The sequence below is a fragment of the Lissotriton helveticus genome, chromosome 1_1 (genome assembly GCF_964261635.1).
Source record: "Lissotriton helveticus chromosome 1_1, aLisHel1.1, whole genome shotgun sequence".
Classification (NCBI taxonomy): domain Eukaryota; kingdom Metazoa; phylum Chordata; class Amphibia; order Caudata; family Salamandridae; genus Lissotriton; species Lissotriton helveticus.
The window spans coordinates 1,777,943,397-1,777,963,698 of NC_136057.1; the positions used below are offsets into that span (position 1 = coordinate 1,777,943,397).

Sequence of the window (20,302 nt, forward strand, 5' to 3'; positions counted from 1 at the left end):
AGAGGGCAATGCTGGAGAGGAGTAGAGACGTGGCTCGCATTGGATCACGACCAGTACCGGCACTTCTCTACACCGATGACGCCGTGATCATAGCTAGAACCCCCTTGGAGTTGCACCTTAGCGTAGCAAACTACCAGAAATTTATGAAGGGGTTAGATCTAAAAATTAACATAAAGAAAACCTTTGTAATGTACTCTGGCACGGGCACAAAGAAAACAATGGATATCTTTATTGATAGCACAAAGCTAGAAAGAACGCCCACCTATCCATACTTGGGGATTTTAATAGATAATAAGGCTGCATGGAAGCCGGCGATAGAGGCCAGAAAATTACTGTTCCTTAGGGCAACAAACGCTTTGATTGCTTTCGCGCAAACGTTAGGCAAAAGGCCTGCCTCAGAATTGATTAAAATATTTCAAGCCAAATGCATTAGCGTAGCCTGTTACGGAGCAGGGGTGTGGGGGCATGGGAGGGTTGAAGCTCTTCAGAAAATTGAGAACAGCTTTCTGAGGTATTTGATAGCACTACCAAAGAGCTCCTCGTCCTACTGTTGCCACGTAGAATTGGGTATGGCATACATCTCGGATATCATCAAACTTCAACCCATTCTACTGTGGCACCGGGTTTGGATCTCCGAGAAAGGTGATTTAACTCGAAACCTCCTCCGAGACTGTCTACTTTTAGAAAATAGGCATAAAATTAGTTGGCTTGTTTATATAAAAAACTTTTTTCATGATTTGGGCCTGGAAAAATACTATCTATCCCCAGAAACATCTCAGAATAATCAAGAAGCTCCCAAAAAAAGATCTGTATGTCTCATTTGGAAGAACTCAGATTAATGACACAGGTCGCAAAAAGCTCAGTGCAGCATATTTTAACCATTCAGTCTACCTTTGCTATTCAGCCTTATTTGACACTTAACTTGAGCAACTTCGAGAAACTGTTGTTGACCCGATTTAGGCTCAATATTTTCCATAGAATGGTCTCATTCCCCCATATCAACGACTGGAGCAAGAGCCTCTTGGTGTGCCCTTGCGATGACGTTTCCCCCCAGTCTGTGAAACATATCGTGATGTTTTGTAAATTTTACATTGAGCCAAGGAGAACATGGATAACCCCAATTTTAAAAAAGATGGGCATACGTACTTGTCGTCCAGCCTTTTTAGCCCTTCAATTTTTGGAAGAAGAGTCATGTACAAAAATGGTTGCTTGTTTTCTTAAATTTTGCTTGAGGCATCGAGCAAATTTAAGTTGAATTTTAACCCCGTTTATACAATTAATTCATTTTATTTACTGGGCAATTCACCTGTGTCTCTTATTGGAATTTATACTGTATTGTATATTTGTCTTAGTACATTGTTTTTAATGTATTTTTATCAAACTTAAAGTTTTTATTCATGTTTGTATTGATGAACTTTTATGGGTTTTTTAAAATTGAAACCGAATAAAGGTCTTTAAACTGAACTGATATTAAATTACAATTTATTAAAATAATAAAATAACAAAATACATGTAAAATATTTGTATAATTAAAACAGTATTTCCTAGAAACTTTTTTAATTGTCTATAAAGTTTTTTTTATAATATTTTATTTTATTACAATCATTTTGTAAATATGTGTATTAATAAATTATTTTAATATTTTTTTTAATAAAACATATTTTACACTTAATACCGTAAATATAATTTTGCATTAATATTAAACTAACATTTACTAAAATATTAAAGAAACAAAATACATTTGAAAACTGTAAAATATTAATTTGTGAATCATTAAAAATTATCATCGATGTTACTTTAAAATAGTTTACCACTAGATATTGGGGCCTCTATAGCACCCTGGAAGGGGGCTCTCCTGCCATCGCCCGTTCAGCAGATCTCCGGTAGTCCTGCTGCCCAGAAGTTTGGCCAACTCTTCCCCGCACTTTTTCTGCGTGGATGGAGTTTGCTGGGAGACAAGAGAAGAGAGTGAAAGTTGAGTGGCAGGCCATGGTGTGTGTTTGTGTGTACAATGGTTCAGGAATGAAGGTATGTCCACTCTGAAATGTCCCCTCTGGCAACTAATGTGTTTGTGTGACTGCAGCGGGAGCTTACACAACTGCTCATGAAAAGAATAAAAGGCACGCACCTAGGACCCCGCCACCCCCCACAATCTCTGATATGAAGTAGAAAGGGTGTTTAAACCCTTCAGTAGCTTTCACTTTGATAAACACATATCCCGTTTCTGCCAAGAGATGGAGTTTGTGAGGCTGAGGTGCAAATAATGTTTTGGTTTGTAAAATGATTCAGTGCCAGGTCTCCTGTGCTAGACAAACCAGGTTTCAGGCCTCCTGCCCCCCCACTCATATATCAGCTTTAGTACAAGTACATATATATGCGCAAACATTGGTGCGAGTGGGCACGCTGTTGATGCTATAGCCAAAAGAACACAAGTTTAATTCTGCCATCCACACATGTCCAAACTGTGTTATCCATTCATCTTTCTCTATTTGTCCCTCGATTCTTTTGCCTACCCAGACTAGGAAGTGCTTAGAGTATTGGGCCTGAATGCTGAAACCAATGTAGCTTTTTTCACCAACTTTGGCTTTGCAAACGGAATCAACACCGTTGTTTTCATCTTTCATAGGCTTGAGCATATTTTCGGAGCATGCTGAGCCAGTTTAACAACATTTTCTAACAAGCACGGTCATGGACCCAGGACAGTAGCCACACCAACACAGGGAAATTGTATACATCCAGCACGGGATGCGTTATGTGGTGTATGGATCATTGTTCATAGGTGACAGTCCTTAAAGCAAAAGTAGATTTGAGGCAATAGAACAAGTTACTTACCTTCGGTAACTATATATCTGTAAGAAACATTGGTTAGTTATAGATTCCTTACCTTAGAATTTCACCCAGGAGGCAGACTGGATCCGCAAAGTTTTTCATCAGAAGTACTCCTGCGCGTCTGAAGGTGGCATCGGTCGACTCCGCGTTAGAAGTCGAGGTAGCTGAGATGACATCACGGTGGCTAAATAGACGCTACCCTCGCGCGCTGACGTCAGTTCTGTACACGACTTCCCATGCCAGAAGGGGGACTCCGTGTCCCAAAGCAGTAGTAGCTGCCATCGCCCTGGTGGAATGGGCGCGCAGCCCCACTGGAGGCTCCTTCTTAGCCAAAGAATAGCAGGCTTTGATGCCCAAATGACCCACCTGGAGATGGTCCGTTTGTGCATGGCCGACCTTTCTTAGCGCCCACGTAACCAACAAAAAGCTGATCGTCCAGCCGGAATTGTTTGGTGCGATTCAAGTAGAAAGAAAGTTTTGGATCCAGATGTTCGAGCCTCTCCTCCTCTTTCAAAGGATGCGAAGGTGAAAAGAAGGTGGTCAAAGTGATGGTTTGGCCAATGTGGAAAGAAGTAACCACCTTGGGAAGAAAGGAAGGTCTAGTTCTAAGGACGACCTTGGCCGGATGGACAGACAGAAACGGAGGCTTGGAAGACAGAGCTTGCAGCTCACTCACCCTGCGTGCAGAGGTAATGGTGTCAGGAAACACACCATAGCCTCAGTTTTATACCCAAAGACACACACATCACGGAAAAAGAGGAGAGTGATCATTAAACCCAGTTTGGTAATTCACTGGTATACTGTAGCATAGTTTAGTCACCCCTTCTAAGATGGCCGCAGCAATTGCGGTCATTTTGACACTCGTGAACTTGCCCGCACAGTCTAGTAGTTGAGTTGAGTGCAAGCGTTCTTAACTGCGCACTTCAACTGGAATTTTCACCTGAGAGCATCAAGAAACATTTCTCTGTTTATTGAATGACGGAGTGTTTGCGTTTACATCTTTAGCCGCGGAAATGAGTTCCGCTTTCCATAGTTAATGTATATTACCTTTCAGAGTCGAGAGATATTAGTTCTTCAGAGTTTGTGAGAAAATTCCCGAAGGGAAGAATTGACTGAAAATATCCTCGACTTTCATTAGCCTATCCCAAGTCAGTGGCAATAGTCGAGTGAACGTCAGAATAGCGATTAAGAAAGAGAAGTCTGCAGACATTCTGCAACGTATCGTATCCGAAATCAAGGAAAGAAAAGCGGATATCGATACAGTAAGACTTTAAGACATTTACCTGAATTTTCGCCAGCTAGACATTAACCAATTAAGGAAGTACCTCCCTCTGTGCGCTTATCCTGTACCTTTCCTTCCTCTTCTCTCCTTCCCTTACCCTTTTGCACGCTCTTCGAGAGGATTATCCTTTGCTGGCAAAGACTAAAGAAAACCATTAAGGCAAGACAATTCTAACGTTTAAGAAGGAATTCATTTCAACGATATATTGTGGAGGTACAGGTATTAGTCAGGCAATAAGCAAACCACAGAATAGAGCAGTTAGAGTTCGCTTCTAACCTTGTTGCTTCTTTTACAGAAACTAGAGTATCTAAGCACCTCATCACAATAAATATGGTATAGAAGAGAAGCAATACTTCGAAGACAGCTGGTAGGAGAAGAATCATAGTAGAGTTAATTGATATTAGTTAGACATTGTTGTAGAGGTTACATGCATACTATTCCCTCTGTGCATTAGGTACTCACACATTTTCAAAGAAAAGGGAGTTACCCCAGAAGTAAAAACTAAAGGAATGGGGTGTGGAACAAACAGCAACAAACAAGTCCCTGTAATTCTAAGGAAAGGGCTAACTGTTGTGTCTTAGACCAAGTACAATTCTTTTAGACCAATATTACCTCAAATGACCAATGGCCATCTATTGTTTCAAGACCGATGTTCTCCTTTAGAAGGAATAGTACTATACGCAATCGGCTAGTACATACATACAAAGAAGAAGTTACTTCAATACAGAAGAGCATCAACAATGCTCCCCTCCCTGTAGGCAATTTTCCATGCAGCACATGTAAAAACTGCGATAATATTATGAAAACTGACACTGATGAACATAATGGCAGTCAGCATAAAATTAAAAACTTCATTAATTGCAGAACTTGTAATATCATCTATATGATTATATGCCCATGTAATAAGGGATACATAGGTGAGACCTCTAGGGAAATCCGTATTAGAATAACAAATCACAAATCTTCAATTAGGACCAAAAAAAGAACTGCCCCATTAGTTGATCATTGGCTCAAGAAAAACCACACAATTGAGGAACTCAAATGGTGTGGTCTGGAGATCATCCAAACCAATGCACGAGGTGGAGACATGAACACTAAAAGGAAGAAACGTGAACAATTTTATATGTCACGTTTCAATACCTATAAAAATGGTCTGAATAATAAAGAGGAATGGGAAAGGCTTGTATAAAATTCCACCTTTCCCAGGAATCGCTTAGAACAACAGTATCTGCATTATCTATACTAACCAAAAAAACGATTAGAGGAAAACGCACTGATCCCATTAAACATATAAAATGGTAATAGCAGAAAGAAATATAAAATCGATTTGGTATGGTGAAAGCTCGTTTTATCATACACAACAAATGTAAAATTTAATAAGTTTTTATATTCAGATATTATACATTTCAAGAGGTAGTAAATCTAGATGCAGATACATAATTCACGATAGAGGATGCACCATTACAAGATGGCCGCCACGAAAAATAGAACAATCAATAGTCCTATAGGTAACAAACATTTTGTGGACATTTAGAAATCATCACCCGGATTATATACATAAAAAATTAAATGTTTTCAGACCATTCGTTTTTTCATGTAAAACAAAAATACCAAAACTATATTGTGGGTTCTTTTCCCATTTTCTGAAATAAAGTATTTAATTGCAAAATAAACAGGTATAGTCATTCAAATTAATTACTACATGAATCTATGATCACTTTTAGGTCCTATGATAGATTTGTAAACTGATCGAGATTACTGTTATTGTCAAAATATGACGGGACTCTGCCCTATGCAACTGTCCGTCTTTCACCTCAGTGACAGTGCAAATACGTCACGGTAGTTAAAAGCTTTTTCCATCCCCCTAACCGAATATAAAGGAAGGACTCTTCCACAAGAAACAAACGCTATCTTTGACGAGTCCGCGGGAGCAGGGAGGCAGACATCCTCTTTATCGGTAAGAGGCAGAACGGAGCAGGGCAGTGCGTTTAAACGTAGCGAGCAATATACGATGGTTGCAGGAGGTTTTAGGTTTAGACTAACTCCTGAGTAGGATGTAATTATAGCATGCAACTAATAGTTTACTTTCTCAATAGGACATTTTGTATCCTTCTCGATCCATAATGACAGCGGTTTTTTAGCCGTCTACACGCCTAAAACGCATGCTACAAACATATTCTGTATAGCCGCCATTGACTACATTTAAATATTGAGCCTGCAATAGCCACCATACGGCTTTAAACGTAAAGCATGACTTATATATATTTATCTGGTGATATGGCGCAGCCAACTCATGAAGCTTATACGCATGGGTGGTGTGGAGATAGACCCATATTTTGGCCCAGATAGATGAATATTAGCGAGGAGTGAAAACCTAACGGGCCAACAAATAGATGTTTTTTCTCTTCACTAAATTGAGAACAAGATCGCTGTTAAAACATTCCTATTTGCACATATAATAGAGTGCATAATTATCATTGTAGTCTCATTAGAATAAAGCCTAGGCGTGTAAATTAGGATTACAAGCTATCCTGAATTTATTCTTACACACAGGTCGCGAGTAAGGGAGGAATATTAAAAGAATTTCAGAATTTCCACCTCCACGGGTAATTGAAAATACCTGGCCTACTCAATTTAAATGAGAACATATACCTCATCGCATTGATCCCTGAGGTAAGCGCATAATCCTTTAGAGCCCGGGAAATATACATGTGATTGATAATATGTATAGTGACTAAGTCCCTCTTTCATAATTTGTTTTTCAACATAGATAAAGTCCTGAACTGACTACAGCGGCTTTTTAATCAATCCACATGGTATACTAGTAAGGTGGCTCTTGCGGACTACAAAGTCAATACAATTAAGAAATAGGTATGCGAAACAAGCCTTCTTCTTCCGTACAGAGCGCTAGTAATATATAATAGTAGTACTAAAAATGATTTTGGGGTTTTATTAGACTCATTTACAAGCCGTCTCCGATTGAATTTCTTGAGGGATAAAACCCCCCCTGAAAATGAATATGTGAACTCTGTCTTATATGATTTTAAAAGGTATGTGAATAGGCTTTCATTGAGACATATAACAGGAGGACTTGATTTAAGAAAATAGATTTACAAGAAGGTTGCGAGTAGGTTAAATGGCAATATACAATATACGCGACAGAAATATGACAAAAATGAGGTTCCTAATATACAAGATTTCATTTAGATCAGACATTGACAGTTAAAATCAAGGTCTATAGTGAACTAGGACAGAAGGGAAGCCTGCAATGTGAGGCTATAGGGCTTTTAGAAATGAACTGTTGGACCGAGTGCTAATAAGTACCTTAAATTAAAGATGGTGTTAATGGATGTGAATAGGATTTGTGACAACTGATGCATAATAAATTATACGAAAGATAGAACACCCCGTTGGTAGAATATTGAGTAAATATAAGATTAAATATGTTGTTACAGTATGTTTGCACTACATTTTTTAGAAAAAAACTGATATGACCTTTTTTTTAAATTTAGACTTGATGAAACTATTTTAGTCCTTAAGAAGGTAGAACCATTCAAGAGATCACCGAAACGCTGCGTCAACTTTTTTTAGTTGTGATTAGATTATAACCTAATTTGGGAGGAATGATGACATGATTTTGAATGATGATAATGACTGTCTAGATACACATTTTATCTTTTTAAACCAAATAAATAAGTTTTTTAACTCACTTTTTTGAATTATGTATAATACTTTAGGTCTGTTACAGTTGATGACTAATACATTTCTGGTTTAAGTGCATGTTTTGAAACAATAGATGACTATTGGTCATTTGAGGTAATATTGGTCTAAAAGAATTGTACTTGGTCTAGGACACAACAGTTAGCCCTTTCCTTAGAATTAAAGGGACTTGTTTGTTGCTGTTTGTTCCACACCCCGTCCCTTTAGTTTTTATTTCTGGGGTAACTCCCTTTTCTTTGAAACTTGGTTTGCACAGCTAGCTAGCTGGGGAGTCTCTTTTACTTTGAAACAACCATATACCTAGGTTGTAATTTCCAATTGAAAATGGATGCTAGAAAAACATACAGCTTCTCGGAGGAACACTTTAATAAAATCATAAATGGTACCTCCAAAAATGTTACAACTGTAAGTACTAATAATTGTGATGAAGAGAAATGGAACGATCTCTGGAATAACAAAAAAAAAGACCATCATAACAGTACTACATGCAGATTTCTTGACCGAATACTGCAAGAAAGGGATCATACCAAGAGGTTTACAAGTAAGAAATGAACCCGATATCTTCATAAAACACTCCAAATGTATTGAAAATTGGACATTAATCGCCAACCGATGTAGTCGGACTGGATGTTGCTGATTATCAAAACAGCACAAGAGATATTGATTATTGAAAGAAGTGAAATTGATGAAATGGAGGCAAAATTAAAAGAGGACACCTCCTTTGAGGATGCTAAAAAGAAACTGGAAGAGATTCAGAAAGATGTATCAAGCTATAGGGAATATCTCTATAATAAGAAAGCGAATAAATTTAGGAAAGATGTAACTAAATATAATCCAGAGCATGCATATCCTTATCTACAAAAGGACTTTTATGATCGTCCTAGAGAGGATTCATTCAATAGGAATAACTGGCAACAACCTAGAAGAAATTTTCCAAAAAAAAGAGTAACTTTCTTTGATACATCATATACCACCTCTGACTCTGAAGGTGAAAATCAGGAGATTTCCCAAAAAACAGGGGAGGCTACTCACAGCACAAGTAGAGAAACATTTTCTTTTTTAGAACAGCGCCAACACAACCCTGGTGCCCCCCGGGGCAGAGGGAGAGGACGGGGGAATTATTACCCACAGAATCCCCCACAAAAACGACCATATATTAAGACCGGGAACCAGACAGGTTGGGATTAAATATAAACAAAAAGGCCCCTAACATTAATCTCTCCAGTAAAATCCTTAGCAATGATGAAAGATCACTTCTAGAAAAGGGCTTAGGTTACGCGATGTATACCCCAGTGGATAAATTTAATTTAGAAAGGGACTTACAAAGCTTCTTTAGAAAAATTAGACTAAATGACTTTTTTTAAAGATAAAGAGAAAACCCAAACTCAAACTAATAACAAATCAGGGATCAAGCCAAAATCCCAATGGATTCCGCCCATCAATCTTGTCAATAAAAACATCGAACTATTTGAGAAGGTTGTTGAGAAGAACATCGATGATCTTCTTAGTAAAGACATTGGGTGGCAAAACAATCTCAGTCCTTCAGAAAGAAAAGCCCTCAAGGATTTAGAACAATGCAGTGACTTAACCATTAAACCTGGGGATAAAAGTGGAAGCATTGTCGTAATGGACAGTGCAGATTATAATAATAGGATGCTGAATCTTCTTAGTAACCCATTACGTTATCAAAAATCAAGCAAAAATGAATGGAAGACACTGATAGATAGAGCTGGTAGGACCTTAGATTTCGCGAAAAAAGACAAAATAATATGTCTAGATGAATACAACTACCTCAAAAATTTGAATCCTAAAATACCAGCCTTGTACGGTCTACCTAAAGTACACAAAGACCTTACCAATACCCCCATGAGGCCCATTGTCTCCAGTATTGACTCTCTCACTGAGCCCCTTAGCAAATACGTAGATACATTTTTACAACCTTTAGTGATCAGCCAAAAAGCCTTCATCAAAGATACTACGTCCATGATCAAAAATATTGAAGGCCTACCATACTGCACAGAGACTAAGTGGCTAGTGACTCTTGACATAGAGGCCCTCTATACCAACATACCACAAGATGACACCATAAGTATGTTAGAGGGCCTCCTCAACAACGAGCATGGTGACTTATCGGCCCATTCCACATTCCTAATAGAATGTGTGGAAATGATCCTTAAAAATAACATCTTTATATTCAGACAGGAACTATATAAACAGATTAAGGGTACCAGCATGGGGGCCACCTGCGCTCCAAGTCTGGCCTGTTTATACGAGGCCAACTTTGAGGACAAGCATATTTTCAACACCTTGGCTCCATTCTATGAGAACATAACGTGCTGGTACCGGTATATTGACGACGTCTTCTTTGTGTGGACCGGTACCAAAGAATCTCTGGATGAGTTTATTATCCGGCTCAACCTGGGCGATACCAACCTTAAGTTTACTTCTGCCACTAGTAAGGAGTACTGTGATGTTCTAGACATAAGAATTAAACACATTGCCAAACAATTAGAAGTCAAGTTATTTGTAAAACCTACGGATCGGAATACAATGTTGCATTATCACAGCAACCATCCGATCTGTCAAAAAGACAATATCCCCTTTGGACAATATCTAAGGATACGCCATAACTGTACGGATGTGAGGGATTTCAATAAACATGCAGATGAGCTGACCAGAAAATTACTTGATAGAGGATACCCTAGGAAACATACTAAACAAGCCTATAAAAGGGCCAAATATTTTAACAGGGACTCCCTCTTTCAAGAAAAAAACCAAGAAGCTATTAATAAGGTTCTTCCCCTCATTTTTGTTACAAATTTCAGTAGTGTCAGTAACAAAGTGAAGATCATAATCAACAGAAACTGGACACTTTTGAAAGACAAAAACAAGAATGAACTAGCAAGACCGATGTTCTCCTTTAGAAGGAATAGTACTATACGCAATCGGCTAGTACATACATACAAAGAAGAAGTTACTTCAATACAGAAGAGCATCAACAATGCTCCCCTCCCTGTAGGCAATTTTCCATGCAGCACATGTAAAAACTGCGGTAATATTATGAAAACTGACACTGTGGAACATAATGGCAGTCAGCATAAAATTAAAAACTTCATTAATTGTAGAACTTGTAATATCATCTATATGATTATATGCCCATGTAATAAAGGAAACATAGGTGAGACCTCTAGGGAAATCCGTATTAGAATAACAGAACACAAATCTGAAATTAGGACCAAAAAAAGAACTGCCCCATTAGTTGATCATTGGCTCAAGAAAAACCACACAATTGAGGAACTCAAATGGTGTGGTCTGGAGATCATCCAAACCAATGCACGAGGTGGAGACATGAACACTAAAAGGAAGAAACGTGAACAATTTTATATGTCACGTTTCAATACCTATAAAAATGGTGTGAATAATAAAGAGGAATGGGAAAGGCTTGTATAAAATTCCACCTTTCCCAGGAATCGCTTAGAACAACAGTATCTGCATTATCTATACTAACAAAAAAACGATTAGAGGAAAACGCACTGATCCCATTAAACATATAAAATGGTAATAGCAGAAAGAAATATAAAATAGATTTGGTATGGAGAAAGCTTGTTTTATCATACACGACATTTTGTAAAATTTAATTCGTTTTTATATTCAGATATTATAAATTTCAAGAGGTAGTAAATCTAGATGCAGATACATAATTCACGATAGAGGATGCACGATTACAAGATGGCCGCCATGAAAAATAGAACCATCAATAGTCCTATAGGTAACAAACATTTTGTGGACATTTAGAAATCATCACCCGGATTATATACATAAACAATCAATTGTTTTCAGACCATTTGTTTTTTCATTTAAAACAAAAATACGAACACTATATCGTGGGTTCTTTTCCCATTTTCTGAAATAAAGTATTTAATTGCAAAATAAACAGGTATAGTCATTCAAATTAATTATTACATGAATCTATGACCACTTTTAGGTCCTATGATAGATTTGTAAACTGGTCGAGATTACTGTTATTGTCAAAATATGACGGAACTCTGCCCTATGCAACTGTCAGTCTTTCATCTCAGTGACACTGCAAATACGTCATAGTAGTTAAAAGCTTTTTCCATCCCCCTAACCGGATATAAAGGAAAGACTCTTCCACAAGAAACAAACGCTATCTTTGACGAGTCTGCGGGAGCAGGGAGGCCGACATCCACTTTATCGGTAAGAGGCAGAACGGAGCAGGGCAGTGCGTTTAAACGTATCGAGCAATATACGAAGGTTGCAGGAGGTTTTAGGTTTAGACTAACTCCTGAGTTGGATGTAATTATAGCATGCAACTAATAGTTTATTTTCTCAATAGGACATTTTGTATCCTTCTCGATCCATAATGACAGCATTTTTTTGGCCGTCTACACGCCTAAAACGCCTGCAATAGCCACCATACGGCTTTAAACGTAAAGCATGACTTATAAATATTTATCTGGTCATATGGCCGCAGCCAACTCATGAAGCTTATACGCATGGGTGGTGTGGAGATAGACCCATATTTTGGCCCAGAGAGATGGATATTAGTGAGGAGTGAAAACCTAACGGGCCAACAAATAGATGTTTTCTCTCGTAACTAAATTGAGAACAAGATGACTGTTAAAACATTCCTATATGCACATATAATAGAGTGCATAATTATCATTGTAGTCTCATTAGAATAAAGCCTACGCGTATAAATTAGGACTACAAGCTATCCTGAATTTATTCTTACACACAGGTCGCGATTAAGGGAGGAATATTAAAAGAATTTCAGAATTTCCACCTCCACGGGTAATTGAAAATACCTGGCTTACTCAATTTAAATGAGAACATATCCCTCATCGCATTGATACCTGAGGTAAGCGCATAATCCTTTAGAGCCCGGGAAATATGCATGTGATTGATAATATGTATAGTGACTGAATCCCTCTTTCATACTTTGTTTTTCAACATAGATAAAGTCCTGAACTGACTACAGCGGCTTTTTAATCAATCCACATGGTATACTAGTACGGTGGCTCTTGCGGACTACAAAGTCAATACAATTAAGAAAAAGGTATGCGAAACAAGCCTTCTTCTTCCGTACAGAGCGCTAGTAATATATAATAGTAGTACTAAAAATGATTTCTGGTTTTTATTAGGCTCATTTTCAAGCCCAAATATTTTTAACTCAATGCTCCCTTCACTTTATGTGTCACCCGACCTTATTTCCTGATACCCAATCTCGGGTAGTCTTTGTTTTGTCCAATTGGGGGGGAGATGCGGCAAACTGGGCTATGCCATTAGTATCCAGAGATGACCCTTTCCTTTATGATTACGATTTATTCAAGGATGAGTTTCTCTGAATTTTTGACAGGAGAAGGATATCCCAGGCTACCGATAATGAACTGCTGGAGCTTCGTCAAGGACCTAAAGATTTAATCACTTATTTGACTCAATTTAATAAATTGATCATTGAAACCAATTGGCCAGAAGAAAAAAAGAGCGGCTCTTTTTTATCGCGGGTTACGCGATGAAATCAAAGACACATTGGCGCAAATACCTAATCGCCGTACTGAACTTTCGGCTTTGGTGGATCTGGTATTAGAGCTTGACTTTTGTAGTGAAGAGCGCAAAAGGTGAGAAGAAGACTTTAAGGCGAATTGTCCTCGTTCTGATCGAATGAAGACTGAAGTTGGAAGAGTGACCGGGCAGAATAACGAAGTGGAACCAATGCAAATTGGGGTTGTTCAAGGACCTTTAAGTAAAGAAGAGAAAGAACAGAGACGACAGAAGTAACTATGTCTATACTGTGGAGCTTCAGGACACTTTGTGAAAGAATGCCAGAAACGTCCAAAGACACCGATGAAGGGAAACGCTGTGAACCATCAGTAGAGGGGGTCGCTCTGATGGCGAAAGAAGAAAAGACGACTCCAAATTCTCATTTGATCATGAATACTCTTCAAACCTTAATTCCACATGTCATTCTCCACATGACCTTGAAATTTGGAAAGCAAGAAATCTTGGGTGTGGCCATCATGTTGGATTCAGGGTCCACAGGGAATTTCTGTGATATTAAACACATTTTCAAAGAACAGGAATTCAAGCTATCCAAAAAGAAAGTAGTGAATCTGTTCGTGCCGTGGATGGAACTAATCTGTCTTCTGGCCCAATCATCAGTCATACGGAACCACTAGAATTAATTCAAGCGGATGGTCATCGGGAAGTTTTGCAATTTAATCTTATAGATGCCCTGCAATTTCAACTCATTTTAGGGCTGCCCTCGTTGACGATCCATAATCCAACCATTGATTGGGAGAATCGGAAAGTTAAAATGCAATCTAAATATTGTTTGGAACACTGTTATCATTCAGAAGAAAAGATCATCGAGCCTTCTCAAGCGTCATTACTCTCGTTCGGAGGGCAGTCAATCGGAGTAATTAATTAAATGGAAATTTATATTGAATATCGAGACTTCAAATAAGTTTTTGTGAACAAGAAGTAGAGCATTTACCGCCACATCGCTCATATGATTGTATCATAGAATTGGAGCCGGGAGCCGTGCTTCCTTGCAGCAGAATTTATCCTTTGACTGAAGTAGAGAATGATCATTTAAAGGATTATCTAGATAAGTACCTATCAAATGGTTTTATAAGACCTTCTCAATCACCAGTGTCATCTCCGTTGTTCTTCATTCCAAAGAAAGAAGGAAATCTCAGGACCTGCTTCGATTATCGAGCCTTAAATCAAGTGACTATCAAAAATCGTTATCCTCTTCCCTTGATTTCCGTCCTGTTGGATCAAATCTTCACTAAACTCGACTTGTGAGGGGCTTATCATTTGGTACGCATAAAGGAAGGACATGAGTGGAAGACTGCATTTAGAACAAAGTTTGGATTGTTCGAGTACAGAGGGATGCCCTTTGGACTCTGCAATGCTCCCGCAGTTTTTCAACACTTCATTAATGATGTGATGGGAGATTTGATCGACAAGATTGCCATCATTTAACTGGATGACATATTGATTTATTCAAAAGATCCACAAGACCATCCTGAACATGTCAGAACAGTGTTAGAACGTTTGCATTCTCATCGTTTGTTCGTCAAGTTGGGAAAATGCGTGTTCAGTTCATCCAGAGTGGAGTTTTTGGGGTTTGTCTTGTCCTCACAAGGCATTATTATGGATCCTGGAAAAGTACAAGCAGTGGAAAATTGGCAGTCTCCAAAGGATGTCAAAGAAATTCGGAGATTCCTCGGATTTGCAAACTTTTATAGGCGATTTATTCAAGGATTTTCTCAATTGATTGTTCCAATCACTCGTTTGCTGAAGAAAGAAGTGAATTTCCAGTGGACATCGAAGCAGAACAAGCCTTCTTAAGTTTTAAGAAAAAGTTAATCTCTGCCCCCATCTTGTTGCATGCGGATCCATCCGAACCCTTCTTTGTAGAAGCAGATTCTTCCGACCAAGCCATAGGAGGAGTGCTGTCACAAAGACATCATGACACTGGACAACTCCATCCTGTTGCCTATCGCTCTCGAAAATTAAGTCCTGCAGAGATAAATTATGCTATAGCTGAAAAAGAACTTCTGGCCGTGAAAGACGCCTTTGAAGATTGGAGACATTATTTGCTAGGTGCTAAACACACTGTCACCGTATTCTCTGATCATAAGAATCTCCAATTCCTGAAAACTGCGAAGACCCTGACTCCAAGACAACTACGTTGGTCTTTATATTTTGCAGATTTCGATTTTGTTATTACATATCGCCCTGGAAACAAGAATGGAAAGGCGGACGCACTCTCGATTACATAATGAAGAATGGGAACATCCTGTGGAACCGCAACCCATCTTTCCTGAATCCAAAATTATTTGTACCATCTCAGTGGACAATTTTCAAGAAGAAGTACAGAAAAGTCTTACGACAAAAGAAATTAATGAATGGGTCTCTAAAGTAGAAGAAAGTAGGATTCATGAACAGTTACCCTACTACAAAGAAGCTCTGTATCTTCCCGCTGAGATCCTCCAACAGAAGGCTCTCCGAGTTTGTCATGGCCAACCACTAGCAGGACATAAAGGAATTTCTAAGACAATGGATTTGGTGCAGCGTTACTTTTGGTGGCCTGGTTTGTCCTCTCATGTTAAACAGTATGTTCAAACGTGTGAATGATGTGCTCGGAGTAAACCTAGTAGACAGGCCCCTCAGGGAATGTTACAACCCCTTCCCACCCCGACTCACCCCTGGCATAACATTTCTATGGACCTCATTGTAGACTTGCCTTTAACTAAGGGTTACAACACCATTTTAGTAGTAGTAGACACCTTCACTAAAATGAGTCATTTCATTCCATTGTCTAAGTTACCCACAGCAAAAGAACTAGCAAGACAATTTAGTGAACACGTAGTGAAAATACATGGGGTTCCCAAGGTAGTAATCTCAGATCGAGGTTCTCAGTTTGTATCCCATTTTTGGAAGGCCTTTTTGCAGGGACTCGGAGTGGAGACTAGATTTTCCACCAGTTACCATCCCGAGACTGATGGCCAGACGGAAAGAATAAATCAAGAATTGGAACAGTATCTGCGTCTGTTCCTCATGGATCGGGGTGGGGATTGGTCGGAAATGTTGTGGATGGCAGAATTTGCATGTAATAATGCGAAAAGTGCGTCCACGGGATACTCTCCATTCTATTTAAATTATGGTCACCATCCTAACCCTTTTCACATTCAGGAAGATTTGACAGTTCCCGCTGTGGGGAACTTAATGAAAGATTTAGCGCTCCTTCATAAAACTGAAGAGAATAATTTGAGTAAAGCAAAGATGAATTATAAGAAAAATGCTGATAGACACAGTAAACCAGCACCAAGGTATCGGGTGGGAAATCAGATTTGGTTGTCTTCCCGCAATTTACATTTGAAGGGAAACAGGAAATTCCAACCCCGTTTTGTAGGTCCATACACTATTGAAAAGGTTTTGGGACCAGTCAATTCAATTCAATTCAAAAGTCTTTATTCGACTGCGTGGAATACAGTCATAAAAGTACATTAAAATGCATATATATACAAAACATGTTAAAAAGAATCAATACATCAGATAATCATAGAAAAGTACATGATATCACGGTCAGTTATATATATATATAATTCATCAGAGACTTTTTTTAAGGGGGTAATATAGTTCGGTTGGGAGTCAGCTTTCCATACTTTTTCTGAATTTCAGGGCTGTTGTTAAAAAGTTATATATAAAAAGAGCGCAATCACAATGCAGCATTTGAAGATATAATAGTGCTGGCTTTATTTGCACAAAGTTCAATTTCTTGAGCAAAGGTTTTAAAAACATTTTCCGCGGGGTCTCGTAAAATGAGCATATAAATAAAAAGTGTGCCATGTCTTGCGGAGACTGATTGTCGCAGCCGCAAGATGGCAACACTGTCCCTCTATGGGCTCCACTCGGTACGGCTAACATCAGGTGAAATAAACCAAAGCGAAATCTACTCAACAAGAAGCGCTCATATCTGGAGGTAGGCCAGGATAGGTATGGTTCAATTTGTATACTTGTTGTGATTAAAACATGTCTCATAACACTATCCTTTTTCAGTTCGATTTCTTCCCTAGCAAGCTGTCTATTCAGCAAGAAGGTGTCCTTTACATATATTACATCAAACTTGGATACTTGCTGAGGTGTTAAAAAGAGATCCAGCCTGCCCAGATCTTGAAGGCAGTTTCTGATGTATTTTAGCCAGGGTATCTTGAATTTCCCTTCCCAGGTTAGTGCTTCGAGGAGGATATTATGGGTTAATGGTATTTCGTCGTTCAGCCAACATTTAAGCCAACAGAGCAAAGGGTTTACAGCGATCTTATCCCCTATATGTGGCATACCCAGTTCCTCATGAGTGGAAAAATTAGCAGTGCACTTTGGTAGACACAGGACCTGTTTTAAAAAGTTATTTTCAGTAATTGTAAGGGCGCCCGCAGGGGCAAAGCCCCAGAGTCCGCTTCCATAACTGGCGACTGCAATACTTTTGGCTTGATATAATTTCATCAGGGCAATCACTGGAGTGTTGCCCATTTTTCGCGCAAAGTCCATTATTCCAGCATTGGTCCTTATTAGTTCATCTTTCTTTTTATTTATTGCGGGTCCCCATGTGAGTTTAGAATCAAACAATACTCCAAGGTATGAGAAGGTTTTTGTTGTTGGTATTTTTTCCCCGTTGATAAAGAAGGGGTAGGACTTTTTTGATCCAGAGCCTACCTTCATAACAAAAGATTTTGAGTTATTGATACTCAGACCCCGCAAATTCATAAATTGGAGAAAGGAATCTAACAATTTCTGGAGGCCAGGTGCGGTTCTGGAAATGAGAACGGCGTCATCTGCATAAAGCAGGACAGGGACGCCCTTTTTCCCTATGTAAGGATAGTCCGTATCAGTTGTTAAAAGATGCTCCTCAAGACCATTTATATATAAATTACAAAGAAAAGGCGCTAAAATACAGCCCTGCCTAACCCCCCGATTAATTTTAAAGTCACTGGTTACTTTCAGGTCTTTAGTGTAACGAACATTTGCACGTGTATCATTATGGAGGTCGGCCAGAACATTAATCAAATTAGTTTCAACTCCCATATTCAGTAAAACGTCCCAAAGTTTGCTTCTGTCAACACAATCAAAGGCCGATGAAAGGTCCATAAAGGCCATATATAATGTTCCAGTGCGGGCCAGGGTGTACTTGCCACTGATTAAATATAAATTGAGACATTGAGTGGTTGTTGAATGCCCTGGTCTGAAGCCATATTGAGCGGGTGCCATTATGTTGTTGTTTTTGGCCCATGTGGACAACCTATTTAAAAGGATCCCTCCCACTACTTTGGCAACTGAATTTATCAGAGAGATTGGTCTGTAACACGCTGCATTAATTCTATCGCCCTTCTTGTATACTGGAACGATAGTGGAGGCTCCCCAGGACTTTGGTGCCCCAATTGCGGCCCCGGCGTTAACAATCACTGTGAGAATTGGAGCCCAAAAAGGGATGTTTGATTTGAATAAGTCCGGGGGAAGACCGTCCGGGCCCGGGGCCTTGTTGCTGGTTAGACCACGGATCCCTTTTTCAATTTCTTTGACTGTGAAGTGCAATGGTGCACCTTCAGGAGATTTAAAAACTTGTGTTGTTTGTGGAATATTGCTCTCAAAAATTGAGCTGAAATGGGAGATCCATTCGTTCTCGGGTATAACAGTTCCGAGGCTGTTAGCGTTGGGATCATCAAACAGTGGCTTGTTGATTATGCTCCAGAACTTCGAGCTGTTTCCCAGGATTGAGGGATCAAGTAAGGACTCCCAGATGTTCTTTTTTATGGTCTTTTTCCGGGATGCCAGGGCTATTTTGTATTCTAATCGTAAGGCTTTGATAAGTGCGGGATTTCTTGGTATATTCTTAAGCGCAGTTTTCGGCTGGATGATGAGCAGGTATGATCAAACCACCGTGGTTGCTGAGCAAATGAACCTTTTATAGGTACGGAAAGTAGTTGATCAATTCTTTTTGTAATCACAGCAAAGGCAGATAAAATAGATTCGGGGGGTGTGTTCACAACTCTTTATAACAGACTCTTGCAAGGTGTCGCTATTTATCGTGGACCATTTCAGGCGGCGGTTTTTGTTAATCAATTTTAAGACTCCAGGGTCCTTACGATTTTTCCGGCATACAAAAGGACCACATTGTAGGTCAAGTAAAAGCGGATTGTGATCACTATAGGTGCTTTCAAGTATGTTAAAGTTTAGGACCAAGTTTGCTACCTCGGCTGAGAAAAGTATGTGATTTATAAAAGACCCTGACTCTGAACCTTTGTAGGTTGGTGTTTTAAAGATATAAGAATCATCTTTCAGAGACAGGGCGATACTCAGGTTTAGGACATCTGTTAAGGTGTTCATAGTTGTTCCTCGAGGGCAATGTGCAAAGTGAGGACCTGATCTGTTTCCACAGCCCAAGGTACCCAAGGGTGACACAGATGGGTTTCCGCAGGTATGCGTGTTAAAATCACCAACAATTATTTTGTCCCGTGACAGCTTTGCCGAATTGTCGTAAAGATAATTGTGGAGTTTAACAATATTGCATTCTCCTGGTGTTGAAACAGAGTTGTAGAAGTTAACCAGGGTTAATGCTTTTTTGCCCTTCCTGAGCTCCAGTATCTGGATATTCCTGCTATCCTGCTGTATGTTTTTTTATCTGGGATATTAGAGACAAACTGATGAATATTGCTAGGCCTCCCTTTGCCCTTCCACTAGGCGAGGGGGATGCTTGGACAAAGAAGCTTTGGTATCCCTCAATAAAGATGTTATTATCTACAAGCCAGGTCTCCTGGAAACACAATATGGTGTAATTTCTGACCAAAGTTACCCACATCGGGTCGATTGCTTTAGCAGCCAGTCCTGCGATATTCCATGACAAGATTTTAATGGAATGGAGCTCGTTGTGATCTATCACTG

The 20,302-nt window shown here is 39.1% G+C and overlaps 1 protein-coding gene across 14 annotated transcripts in view; it reads right to left on the minus strand.

Annotated features, from left to right (window-relative positions):
* The window catches only part of LOC144752260 (uncharacterized), a 413,494-nt gene that overhangs the window by 244,882 nt on the left and 148,310 nt on the right, over positions 1-20,302 (minus strand). For 3 of the 14 annotated variants that reach the window (XR_013594112.1, XR_013594110.1, XR_013594109.1), the window contains exon 3: positions 1,812-1,948. The exons of the other annotated variants lie outside the window; for them this stretch is intronic. The gene's annotated coding sequence lies outside the window, so the exon portion shown is untranslated. The remainder of the gene's footprint in view (positions 1-1,811; positions 1,949-20,302) is intronic. 14 annotated transcript variants of the gene reach the window in all.